Here is a 14,942-nt window from a genome sequence, read left to right as displayed (position 1 = left end):
TTCTATAAATTATTACCAAAAATGGCCATTTTTGTTAAAATAGTACCCTTTATTTTACATCTTTCTTAGATTTTGTATGTGTGTGTTGTTCTCCTTCTTCTTTTTTCCAGCACAATATCTTCCATATTCAAGTCTGAAATTCGTTATAAAGAGCTTTTAACACTTAGATTTTAAAATTTGATCTATTATATATGTAAAAAATTTCAAGTGAATAATATATCAAAATAATCTAAATATTATGAGGAGCATATCAAAAATTTTGAGTTGATGTTCATGAAATTGAAGATCTTCGATGCTCAAATTATAAAATATGACATATCTCAAATATAAATCATTTTGAATGCACAATATATCAAAAAGTTCAAAATATCAGATGAGCTCGTAATCACACATCATTATGTGTTGCAGACTACCATCTTGTATATTTTCATCACATCAAATAACTTTGTTTTAGCCTACAATTGTTTTTTTTATTTAATAAAATAAAATAAATATCAGTAGTTGTGGCGTTGCGATGCCATATATATCCCCAGTACTGTTAAAATGAACTCTTGCAAAAGGATAGATATTTTGGCTAAGGGGTAAATGTGTTAAAAAGTTAGTAAGAGGTGAGTTGGATTGATGTCACGATCTAAGTTCATGACATATATAATTTATTTTTGGCCTAGGTTGGTATAAATTTGTCTTTTGACTTATGCTCCATGAAGCTTCAAAAACATGCATATCATGTGAACTTGAGTTATGTCTTGTAAAACTGTTCACTTTTTTTCCCTTTTTCTGAAGTGAGATTCACTTAAAATATCATGTGTGACTCATTGTACTCACCGAGATTTTCCCCATCATCGTACTGCAAGAATACAAGTGTTTGATATCATATTTGTCATGATCCAAGTCCATAGCACATATTATCCCAGTTTAAACCTACGCCCACACAAATTTGTCTTTCTAACTATCTCAATCAAGCTTGACTCATGTTAGATTTTAAAAAATAATTTGTGAATTTATTTTGTTGGAAACTATTTTTTTCATACGAAAAGTATGAGTTTGTATTATTTTGTTCCATTCTATAAAGGTAGAATTTGGGTAAATTATATTCTAGTTATAAATTTAGTTTAATGCGATTAATCATTTGTTTAAATACCATCCCTAAAATTTACCCAGTGCCCTTTCAAATAAAGTCTAGAGTCAGAGTTGATGAGATCATCACAACATTTGCTTTTTGGAAAAAAAACAAAAAACAAGTGGAATCTCTACAACAAAAATGATGAGAAGATAATATTTTGTTGCCTTCAATATATATTGCTTGAGGGGAAAAAATGATGTGACTACTGCTAGTTTGATAATTTTCTCCGTTTTAATTTATTTATTTGATATTAACTTAATACAAGAAAAAAATAAGTAAAATTTAAAAAGAATATTTTTAATTTTGTTTTAAACTGAAATATGTAAGGTATATCAAAATATATTTTAATTTTACGATCTTAAATATGTCATTTGGAAAATTAGAATTAAAAAATTGTTAAAACAAGGAAATTAAAAAGACATTCTATTTAAACGGATTAAAAAGAAAAAGTAAGACAAACAAATTGAAATGAAGGGAAGTAGTTTTTTTTTTAAATTTTATTTTGTTAACTCCAACGTTGCAATGACCCAGGATGGAGCTATCTTAGGCGAAGGGTACTGGTCTGATGCACACGGGGTCGTTTGGTGTGAGGGATAAAGATAAATAGTGATGGGATAAGAAAATAGTGATGAGATAAAAAAATTTGCATCTTGTTTGGCTACCATGTTTGGAATAACTTATCCCACAATTTATATCATAGTGATTGGATAAGTTATCTCATATACATGGTGAGATAAGTTATTCCAGGATAGCTAACCCCAGGATAACTAATCTTGGAATAACTTGTTCCCAACCAAACGATATAGCTAAAAAATTATGTGGTGTACAAATGATAAATGTCACTCTCTCTATTCATTTTTACTTGTCGCATTTGAATTTAACATACCTATTATAAGAAAATAATAGCTAACATAATTGTTTTACCATGTTACCCCTATTAAAAGAAACAGTAAAAAAGAAAAATCTACTTTTAAAATAATAGACAAATAAAATTGAACCGAGGATAACAATTGTGAGAAAAAAAATTCATGACTCCGACTCCAATAGCTATGAGCCTATGACATCATGATAAGTTGAAAAAAAAAAAACGAAACTGCGTGCAGAGGCGGAGTCAAAATTAGGAGTTTGGGGGTTCTAAATCAATTTGTTTGGGGGTTTACAAGTTAAAATACATAAAAAAAAATTTAATTTTCTAATATAAATATAAAGTTTACGAAAAAATTAATGAGTTCGTTCGAACCTATGAACCCCACCTAGCTTCGCCTCTGACTGCGTGAAATTTGACATGGAAAAGCATATTACAGCAAGTGAGTAAAGTACAAATAGATAATCAAAACTTAGAATCTTGAAAATTGCACTTCACAAAATTTGCAGTTTCTCTGAATCGTCTCCAACACTTTCCTTCTCCTCCTCGTTTAAAAATACCATTACATCATGTTCATAATAAAAAAGAGAGTACCAAATTCAAATCTAAATAAATAAAGTAAATATATAACTAACAGATTCATAGGCGCGAAATGAATCATTCAACTTTATAAGTTTTGAATTTTAAAATGACGATTTCAAGTGGCAGTACTGAATTCTAATCTAAATAATATTTGTACATACACAAATACATTATTTTAATCGATTGAATTTGTATCCGGAGTTCTATCTCCGCGCCAAACTTAATTAAACCCTTTGACACTTTGCAAGAGAACAACAAACAAGATACATTCAAAAATTACTTTAGCTGCAGGTAAATTAATTCAGACTTGTGCAATGACATCATGTTAACGTAGTATGTGCATTAATTTAATCACAAGTAACAAAAAAAATATTAGTTTTTACTTAAGATTTCGTGCCTTATGCTAATATTGGAATAACTACATAATGTAAAAGACAAAATTAACTCAAGAATCCATAACCCTAAATCACCCATAAGTCAAAATCCTTAAGAGGGACAAATAGGAAATATACAAAATTAGGTTAACAAGCGTTTTGAAATTTCAAAATTAAGGCATTTTGTGGGAGAAAAATGAGCTGACATGAATGCAATAATGAGTAAATTAAGTTTTGTAAACTCAATATATATCATGGAAAAATGAAGCCAACAAGTATAATGTCTTTTTGCTTTTGGTTGGATATGAATATGAAGTTTTCAAAACACTATTTCTTGTGGTTATTTGGTCCTATATTCTTGGAAGTTCTTTCATATTTTTGATGCCCTTTCCATTTAAATTTTTCAGTTCATAATATATATGAGGTTAATTGGTTATATACTTATATATAGTTTGTTAGTGTAAGAAAAAATTGATTATATCATCATGTTGCTTTACTTGTTATAGCGAGGAACATTAACTTATTTCAAGATTACAAATTTCAATTGTATATATTTTTCTGGATGACTTAATAGTGTAACGGTCATATAACTTAAACGAGTTTAATATGCATCAGATTTACACACTATCAAGTCGCCTAAAATATATTTACTCATAATTCATAGAAAAAAATGGGATTAACATTTAACATTACTAAAAATTACAGTACTACAATATTTTTCTACTGAAAAATGTTTAGTGACTATTCACATGGATATTTTGTTTGAATTGGTGAGAAAAGAAAAATAATAATATTTTCATACGAAAAAATTAGAAAGTTTTGAGGATCTATCTTCCATCATGCATTTTCTTAGTAAACTAATTCAATAAAAACATGAGTGGAAAAATCATATTCTTTAGTACAAAGTTTACACTGATTTGTGCGGTGATAAAGAAAAGAACTTTTATTTCTTTAGTGTAGTACTTGAAAACTAAGATAAATTACTTGATATAAAAAATAAGTTACCTAATAGTATAACCATTATAATATTGATTAAACACATAGTATATTTTATTTTGTATCTTTAGACTTGTGCTTTTTCTGTTGGTGGGGTTGGGGATTCCTATGAAAAGGTCATTAAAATAGTAATTTGCTTGTCTTTTAATATAAGGAATTAGGCATAAGACAAAGGCATATTGACATTTTGACATAAAAAATGAGTTGCTACGTGTTGGAATCTTCTCCTCTGAGCTCATATACTCTAATCTATATCTATTTGTAACTTCTTAATTCAAGTATTATAATCTAATGAACAATTTGAAATGGAAGTAGATATCAAAAGTTGGAAAAGGAAAAAGAAGAAAATAAATAAAATAACTTGAGTAGGCCAAACTAATTTAGTACCATGAATTAGTTTGTAGGCATTTACCGTTGAGCTAAGAATGGAAAAAATATCTTCTTTTATTGAGTCTCATATCTGAATTATTGAGAATATGAATTGTATATATGAAATGTCACTCAATAGTTAGCGTAACACATCTAGATGTTGACTAGACCAAATGTTTGTCTAGAAATGCTTCTAAGCAAATTTCTCCTTAAGATCTTCGTCCACCTGACATATATAACGACTCTATTTGCTGACACATTAATTAGTTAAAATATATTTTTAACTAACTTCTTTAAAACCTTAAACTCTCCCCTTTCAAGTCAGAGATATCAATGTCACGAGAAAGACGACACCACGACTAAGAAAGTGGAGAAAAAAATGGTGGATATCACGGTTGGAATAAATTAATTTATGCGGTGATAGTTTTAACTTTAGCTTTTAGCCTAATATAAATTTATTTAGATTTGTCACGGTGAAATTATTTTTCCACGTGACAGAATTTTTAAACAGAAGAGAGAGTGTACACACATCATCAGAAATTAGTCAGGGTGTCACTAACTATTGAGTGATAGTTCAGGTAAAAACTCACACTCTCAATAGTTCAAGTATGAAACTCAAAAAAATGATATAGTTTAAATGCGTTTTTGATCCTTCAACTCCTTAACATTTGTAGTTGCATTGTTTTGAATTTGACGCTTAGGTAAGCATGAATTATTTGCATTACCATCTTAATGAAAATTTTGACTTATGTCTAATCAATTTTACTATTGGATAGATGAAGGTATAGTATAATCTTGACTTGTGGTGTACGTTTGAAATGAATTAGACAACTAGGTCAGAAAACATCAAAGAGGAGTAATAATATTTTTTGGATGTTTGTTTCCCAAAAATGCCTATTCAATCACAAGCTACAAAGTTTGGTCAGATTTATATTCTGCATGTGATAAACCAATAGTTTGAGATTAATTTGAATATAAAGGAACCAAATAAAAGTAAAAATTAACATCAACGGGCATGGTAGGCTCACTATTAAAAAATCACTATTTCCTCACTAAATTTTGATTGAATTAAATGAGAAAAACATAGTAATAATATTTTTATACAGGAAAAATAGGAAGTTTTTCACTGCATTTTTTGAGTGATCTGATTCGATAGAAAATAAGTGAGAAAATCATGTTTTAAGAAATAATTTTTTTATTGATTCGCGATGAAAAAATATTTATTTCTTTCTAACTAGTCGTGGATGACAGTGACCCTTTTGCAAAATCGATTATTTTGAGTTCAAGCTTTAGAAACGGAGAAATTCATGATAGAAATCATTTTGCCATTTTAATGAACCCTCTAAGTTAGATAACCCATTAAATTTCAAATACTACTCTCTCCAGATCTACTCTATATTAAGTGAATTGTGAGGCAATGCATATTTATTAAGAAAATGAAATTAAAAGAAAAAAATGAAAAAATATTCAACTATTTATCTTGAATTTTGAACAATTCACTTATTTTAAATTTTTAAAAAATCTAAAAAAATCAATTAATATGAAATAGATTGAAGTATTTAGTTATAAAAGAAGATTATAATTTTAGCTGGTCATATTTCACATCATTAAAATTTAAATATATTAAGGATATTTTCCTGAAATCAGGAAACCCCTTATCTTCTTGTTGCTAATTATGTCATGTTAGCTTTTTCTTTATTTTTATCACCTTTTTAGGTTCATAGATTGCTTCCAAATACTGAAATGGATTACTCAAGTTGTGCAGAACTGAAAGAATCATCACGTATTATTTTCTCTGTTCTAATCTATATGATATTTTCTGAAATTTGTAAGTTAAAATAAATTTTTATTTGATTGAGATTTTTTTATATTCTTTTAAATATTATGATTTACAATATTTTTTACGTTATTTTCAAATATATAAATTTTGTGTCAACAAACTTAAAATTTTTATGTAATAATAATCTTTAAAATGTTCTATGTCCTAATTCCATCTAGTATTTGTAATCATGTACGTGATCAAAGTTTGAACAATGATGATTGATGACGATACAAAACATTTCCACCCAATTAAATTAGTTGATGAATTATTTTAAAATTAATTTACTTTTCAATGGAACTAATTTTATTTCAAAAGATTTGAAGTTTCTATATTAAGTAACGTACTTGACGTTAATATTCTGAATTCCCCTACTTTTATTGTTCATTTTTTTTAAAAATAATTAATGCAAGATTATTTAAAAGAAGAAAAAAAGGGAGGGGATTATCATGTGTATAAATGAGGTGGAATGATTCAATCCTACTGCTCCCATGTGAGTATGTGATACACATCTTCATAAATTTACAATTCACAAGTTTGAATATATGTGGACTGCAAATTTCATCTTCTATACTTTTTATTTTAATTAACTTTTTTAAGAATAAACTTAAACTACACCAACCAATTAAATTAAATGTACAGAATTATATCCTCTCCTATCCAATTCTTGATCAACTTGCATTTTCTAAACACAATGAAATGAGGGTTTTTTTTGTTTGCCTATCGTATGTATCAGCTTGACGTTGTTCTAAATCAAGGAGATATTTTGGAAGATGTGTGTATTAAAAGGTCGATGACTACTTAAATCAAAAGACTGTGAATACAAGATAGGTCGAAAGGGAGTTCATTTTCATTACCTCAAGGTGTCTAGGTGTGAAGTAATTTAACGATTGTATGATTCCTCTAAAATTGAATAATCCAACTCACTAAAATAGGCTTGGATCAAGTAGTGACAAATGTTGGTGCGTGACCAAAATCTCATATTGGTCGTAGAAAAGAAAAATGAAGTTATTTATAAGATGTAAAATACTCTTAATGGTGTGAGATTTTTGAGAAAATTGTGTGAGTTTGACCCATAAAGGACAACATTACACCCAATTAAGAGTATTCATGGACCGTTTTAGCACATTAACTAGTATCAGAGTCAATGATTTGACGGGACAGGTATGAAGATGACGTTGGCATGCAGTCGGACCGACTTAGTATCTTTGCCTGTTTATAGGCCGATTTATAACATTTACCTTAGCTTTAAAGACACGTACACACCCTTTGAGCTTGACTGTATAGACACGTTAACTCTCTGACTCATCATATGGATCTTAGTTTGAAGGTAAAATTATTGATATGCGAATAAAGTCTCACATTGATAGCTAAAAAAAAATACTTATAAGATATTAAATACAAAGTTAGCTCCAAAACAAATAATATTACACTGTGTTAAGAGTATTTTAAAACCATTTTAGACCAAACAACAAACTCCAAAAAACGGATAGATATTGCTTTTTTTTATATTTATTTCAACAGTCCCAATCCTATGAATCTTGATAATTTTCTACCTCTACCTACTATAAATATGCATGCAAGTGATGACAGTTTTTTTGAAATATTAGATGATGGATAATCATATTGTAAACAAATTCTCTCGTTTGTTCCCTTCCTCTTTCACTTCTTGTCAGTTTCGAAATATACCAGATGTTGTTGAAAACTCATTCATAATCTCCAAAAACTCTAAATTTCTCCATAATAATGTTCTCGCCGGAGTTTCTTCGAGAACCAATTCGTCGATCAAAACTCAAGAATCCAAATCAAACAAGAACACTTTTATGAAGAGTTCTTCATCAAATAGTGGGTGGTTTACTAGTGAAGGAGAAAATGATGAAACAGAGGATGCTTTTTTCAGCTTGTCTTCTGGTTATTTTTCCGAGTCGTTTCGCCGGAAACCGGATGAAAATTGTCGGAAAATGTACAATCAGAAGAGTTCTGAAATGGGTCGTTGTTCTTCTGAGTTGTCAGTGAATTCTGTTTCGAGAGTTGGGTCAAATTTGGACGAGTCAAAATGGGTTAAATCAAGAAATGGAAACTCAAAAACAGAGCAAAACAGAGGAGAAGCCAGCAAAACTTCCCGGGAAACAGGTGGAACTTGTCGGAAAAAGTACAGTTCTAAAATGACTCATTGTTCTTCCAAATTGTCGAGGACAAATGGACGAGTTGGGTCAAATTTAGACGAGTCAAAATGGGTTAAATCAATAAACGGGTTAGATTTCGCCAGCTCAAAAACAGAGCAAAACAGAGGAAAGACCAGCAGAACAGCCCGGAAAACAGCCAATCAGAAGGAATCCGAAATGATTCCTTCTTCTTCCGCATTGTCAAGGATAAACGGGCGAGTGAATTCAAATTTAGACGAGTCAAAATGGGTTAAATCAATAAACGAACTTGACTTCACCACCTCAAAAACAGAGCAAAACAGAGGAAAGACTAGCAATAAAACATCCCCAAGATCCAGCAGAAGAACTCTCCGGAAAACCATCCCGGTTGAAAAGTTCGATTATTACAGCGATTTTACTAGGGATACTCGCCGGAAAACCACCAAATGTCGCCGGAAAATCAAGAAATCAAGTTCAACTAGCTCTGATGAAATGGGTAAGTTTAAAATTGTAATTGATGGAAGAATTGAAGAGAGCATTGCAGTAGAGAAGAACACAAATGATCCATACAATGATTTCAGAACATCAATGCTAGAGATGATAGTAGAAAAACAAATCTTTGGACTCAAAGATCTTCAAAGGCTTTTGCATTGTTTTTTATCATTAAATTCACCTTCTTTTCACAAGATTATTTTTGAGGTTTTCTCAGAGATATGTGAAACCTTATTTCACTAACTCTAGTGGTAGTACTTTAATTTAAATTAGATTTTTAGTTTGAATAAAATATTTCTTGGTTTTTGATAACTTGGTGTAAGAAAGAGTATGCAACTACTACTACTAATTACCAAATGTTATGTATCCATTTTTATTTTATTTTTTGTTTTTTAAGTTTATGTATGTGGATTTCCTGCTTTTGTTAAAATGATTGTATATATTTATGAGATAATTACACTATAGTGAGGTCCATAAAATTATTTTACATAATTCAATCAAGGTTTTTAATGGCCACTTAATTGGGGAGGAGGTTAAGGGCCCTAGAGAGTAGAGGGTTGCCATGAGGCCATAGCCCCTCTCGGACTATAAAAAATCCAAACTCCGAGCCAAATGATAGATCTTGAAGAGACGAATCCAATGTAATGTGAATCGTCTCAAAATTCCATCTACAACTCCAAAAAAATCACAAATTACAAACGGATTAATAATGCAAAATTCAAGAGCAAAGTGTCGGTTGCTTCAAAAAAAAAACCCGATCAAATTCAATTCATGATGTCTCATATATTGGGGATAAAAGACTCTATCTTGTCATTTGAGAGAAATCAAGTGGGCAATGTTTGACAAAATTCTGTTTTTGTATAATAATTGATATATTATATATGGATTTATAAATAATTTTGTGTTGTATATTAGTGTATACCAAGTTTTTAAATACTTTTATAAAAATATAATCTATGAACGTTTGTATATTACTATATACCGAATATATATTACTGTATATCAAATTGTGTTTTGGACAAAAAAATTGTAATGTAAATCTTGAGCTATATTTTTTTTTTTAACAATACAAGTTAGATAATTCGAGTAGTTATTATTTACCTCATATTTTAGAACTTTTAGACATTGCAAAAATGTGGGAATTTGGACAAAATTGTTGAAGACAACGGGAAAACTAAATTCAATAATGAATATGCAATTATTGAATAATGATTAAAAATTATACTCACATAATATGATTAAAGGATGGTGGTGATTATGACATGATGATTTAAAGAATTTAAGAGGAGCCAAAGTGGGGTGAATTAAGACGTATTCTACACTCTACACCTATAAATAGTCTTTAAACATTATTTTGTAAGGGGGTTTAACTTAAGGAGAGGCAGTTGTGGAGTAAGACAAAAGATTCGATAATAAAATTTTCCTTTTCTTCCTTTTGTGGAATATTGAATTGAAATTGCTTGTGTTCGACAAATAAAATTTTATATGTTAAATCAAAGCTTAACTTCACTCGAATTTAAATTTATTTAAAATAATAAACTAGACAAGAGAATAAAAACATATTGTTAACAAGAGATCTAGGATGAAAGTCAGTCTTATGAGTGGCGGATTCAGGATTTTCATTTAGGGGTTTAAAAAATAAAAAATATAAACGTGTGAATAAGCACGTTTGAATTTTTTTGGGTTTAAATCTACTCTTCTTTTTTTTTTTTCAAAAAACGTGAAAGATTGGTCCTGAAACTATGAAGAGAAGGAAAAAAAAATAGAATATAACCACAATGAGATTCAAACCCTCGACATGAGAGCCAATCTAAAAGGAGATCTACTACTACGCTACAACTTACTTCTTATTCATAAGAGGGTTCAAAATTATTATATCTACATAAATTCAGAAAAAATTACTTTATATATACAATGAGATTTTTGGTCGAGTGGGTTCGGGTGAACCCCCTGGAGACCACATGGGTCCGCCCCTGCTTGTGAATGTAGAAATATTTAGAGTCCGTTTGGATACCAAAAATTAAAAAAAATCAAACTGGAATGACTTTTAAATCAAAAAAATAAAAAGTAGGGGGGTGACGTACTTTTGGTTTTTGACTTGTTTTAAGTCATTTTTTTTACCTTACCAAACACTTCCCAACTCATTTTAAGTCATTTTGACTTATTTTAAGTTATTTTTTATATTTGTCAAACACTTCTAGAAGTTAAAAATTAACTTAAAAGTAGGTTTGACCAACTTTTAAGCCAATCCAAACACCTCTTAGTATAAAATACTTCTCATTTAAAAATAGTTATGTGGTCAAGAATTGAATTAACTGTGCTAGTAAATTCACATTCTTAATGATTTAATAAAAAATCCACATACACAATGTTCATAAGTACTGAGTAGTAGGCTCGTATAGCTCACTAATATTTTACTTACATCCTATAATTATTACAGTACAAAAAAGATACAAAAACAACGATAACAATTATAACTATGCCTTATATTCAAATAAGGTAAGACTATTTATATGATGAATCCACACTCACCACATAAAAGATACACTATTAATCACTTTAAAGATGGTACATTAAAAAAATTGTTGGAGTCTATAATATTTAACTCTTTTTTTTTGTGAGCTTACTAAAGAATGGCTGCAAATTCTAATTACCTACTCGAGTATAGCCGCATAGGGATGGCAATGGGGCGGGGCAGATGCGAGGCGGGATGATTTTAATGTTGTGCAGGACAGGTTGAAGTCGGTTTTTTAAAATTTAATGTGGAGGGGGGTTGCGTCTCTATGCGAGTTCAAACTTAATTTTAACCTTTTATATGTTATAAGAGTGATCGATCATTATTTATTAAGATATGTTCTTTAAAGTTACTAAAGTATTCAAGATAATAAATGAAAATAGTTCAATCAAAACTAATTTGGTTTCTTACACTACATGCTTCCCAATTCACCTCTATAAAATAAAAATTTAAGTCATTATCTATTAAATTAATACAACTTAATGAGAAAATGAATTTTATTTTTAGTTTCAAATTTAATTTTTAAATAATATAAAAAGTATTATGCGGGAGGATTCATGCGGGCGGGTCTATACGAGGCGGGTTAAAAGAAAAAAGATTGTTATGCGAAATGAAACAAAACATGTTTAAATTTATCGAGGTTAAGCTCAACCCGCCCCACACCGCTACATTTCATCTCTACTCGATTATGTCGCAGATTGTACCAATGTGATATTCAAGTCCATTAGTCCTCAATATTAAATCTTGTATGGACCTATGAGCAACATTAAACTACATACTAGCCCAACAAATTGCATAATACTAGTATATATTTACTTTAAATTGAATCCCTCATAAATGCCTCTTTTTTTTCCATGGGTTTCTTAGTTATTAATAGGGAATTTTACACTACATATTTCCCAACAAAGCCACAACCATAAGTAACACTAGTATTTATTTTTATTTTAATAAATTTTAGTCAGTATATAGTGTAACATTAATGTATAATCTATGTATAATTATTGTGTATACTAATCACAATTACTAATTATATACGTATTATATGTTGAATATACACTAAAAAGAAATTACTCTCTCGGTCCCATTTTTTGTGGCGTCATTTAATTTGACATGGTGTTCAAGAGAAAAAGGAAGATTTTTGAAACGTGTGATCTAAACAATCATCAAATATTTGTTTGACTATAAATCCTTTCATTAAGGATAAACGAGAAATTTAAAGTTGAATTATATCTAAATATAGTAAGATAACGTTATTTTTATAACAGACTAAAAAAAGTGTCATATAAAATGAAACATATGAGTACAAACTAGGAATTTTTTTCAAAATGTCAATATTTTGATATTTAATGGGTTTTCTTAGTCACACTTTTAATAATTATCTAAAATGTCAATATTTTAGTTTGTTATGTATTTGATTTATGTATTTTTTATTTGTTTGATTTTCAAGATTACAATTATTTAAAAAGGAGAAAATCAAGGGAGATAATATTTTTTTTAAAAAGGAACATATCACTTAAAATTCTCATCAGTTACAATTTCAAAAAAAAAATCCCTTTTTCATTTGATTGGATAAACTTTCCTTTTTATTATGTTTTCATTATAATTGTATACCAATAATTTTTACATTTTATGTGCTCACTTTACCATTCAAATTAAAATTGATTTTTTTACCTTCATAGTGAAAACTACAAATTGTATTTCAGTGATCAAAATTGTATTACTTGTTTGCCAAATATATTTTTCTTTTATTTGTATTACAAAAATATTATTGATTGTATCTCAACATAATCTAATCATTACATATGAATATGATTTATGAAAGGATACAAGATTCTGAAGAAAAAAAATAGCATACGTGGTGGAAATAATACAATATGTTGAGGAAGGATATAATATTCTAAAAAAATAAATACAAATTGATTATGAAAGAAATAGGGATACAAGATTCTGGAAAACAAATAGCATACATAGTGAAAATAATACAATATGTTGAGGAAGGATACAATATTCTAAAAACAAATAATACAAATTGATTGTGAAAAAATAGGATACATCTATGCTTAAAAATACAAATCCATTTGACATACCTATTTGAATGACTACAAACTAAAAAAGAAATACATGTTCTTAATAAAAATACAAATGATGAGTAAAAGAAAAACAATTGACAAACAAAAATTAATATGAATACTATTCTGTTATGAATACAATTTTGCAACCTTCTTCTCTGACTCTCTCTTTCTTCTTCGTCTGCTATGTTCCTTTTTTCCGATTTTTTTCACCAAACCCAAATCTGAATCTGTATTCACTTGTGCATTAGTAACTCTATAAGCAAAATTCGAAATTATTAATTATGAATATATAAAAAAATCAAACAATATATTATGTATGAATGCTAATTTAGATTACTACAAATTACAATCTACTAAATCTCAAATATGTAAACACTATCACAAAAAAATCGAACAATAGTGTTTAAAATACTAAAAATCCAAAATGCATAAATATTTGATGAGTATGTTAACAAACTCACATAAAAATAAAAAAATGACGGAAAATCCGTAATACATACAATCCAAAATTCAACATAATTTGTGATTTTGAAAACAAAATCTCATGAAATCTCGCAAAATAAATGATGACTTCGAAAATACCTTTATCAATTGAGAGATTTCTTGAATTAATTGATAGATCTGAACAAAATGGTATGAACTTGAATAATTAGTTCTTCTTCAACAATGAGGGAGAGAATAATGGTGAAAATTTGATGAAAGAGAAAAAAATGAAAAAAGGGGAATGATGGGGATGGTGAAAACTGAAAAGTTGATGAAAGAGAAAAAAAATTGAAAATGTGAAAGATGGATTTTTTTTTTAATGGTATTAAAGCCTAGGAAGAAGTGTAAATGGGTAGTGAATGTATTTCATGTTGGACTGTTTTGAGAAATAAAATGAAAGACAAGTAATAGTATTTGGATACAAGTTATTTTCTAAAATATTGACATTTTGACATTTTAAATAATTATTTTAAAGTATAGATATTTTTACTAATTAAGTTAGGGATTGTGACTAGTTTACTAATTTTCCCTACAAACTACTACGTCTAGGTGGGTAAAGTTACTTTTAGCTAGCTAACTAAAAATATTAAAGATCCAAACCCAATGTGATCTCTAGAGGCCAGATAATGGATCACAATGGGACTAGAGAAGTTTAGTTTGTGTGGCCCATATAGCAAAGACACACACACACACACTATAATGTATATGTTGTATAATTATGTATATTCAATATTTGATGTATACTATGAGAATTATAGAGGATAGAGTAGTGATAGAATGAATTGGTTATCTATAATATTTCGTCATTATATGATATATAACATGTTGGTATCATAGAGGGGCCGATTGTTTTCTTGAAGGAATGAACTATCGGTCCTTATGACACCCTATTAGTATATGATATACCATATGAAAATCATAAAATTCGAGAAATTTTCTATAAGAGAACAAAATGAATTACTCTTTTGTGATACCCTGTCAATATATAATATATACCATGTGGGTATCATAAATGACTAAGCTTTCCTTTTAAGGAATGAATCGTCCTTTATGATATCATATCTGTATATAATGTATATCATATGGGCATCATTGAGAACTGAGTACT

Source organism: Solanum verrucosum, unplaced genomic scaffold, assembly GCF_900185275.1.
Source record: "Solanum verrucosum unplaced genomic scaffold, falcon-dt-bn FXZP01000182.1, whole genome shotgun sequence".
NCBI classification, from domain to species: Eukaryota; Viridiplantae; Streptophyta; class Magnoliopsida; order Solanales; family Solanaceae; genus Solanum; species Solanum verrucosum.
The sequence above is the reverse complement of the archived record's forward strand: the minus strand, read 5'-3'. Positions refer to the sequence as shown.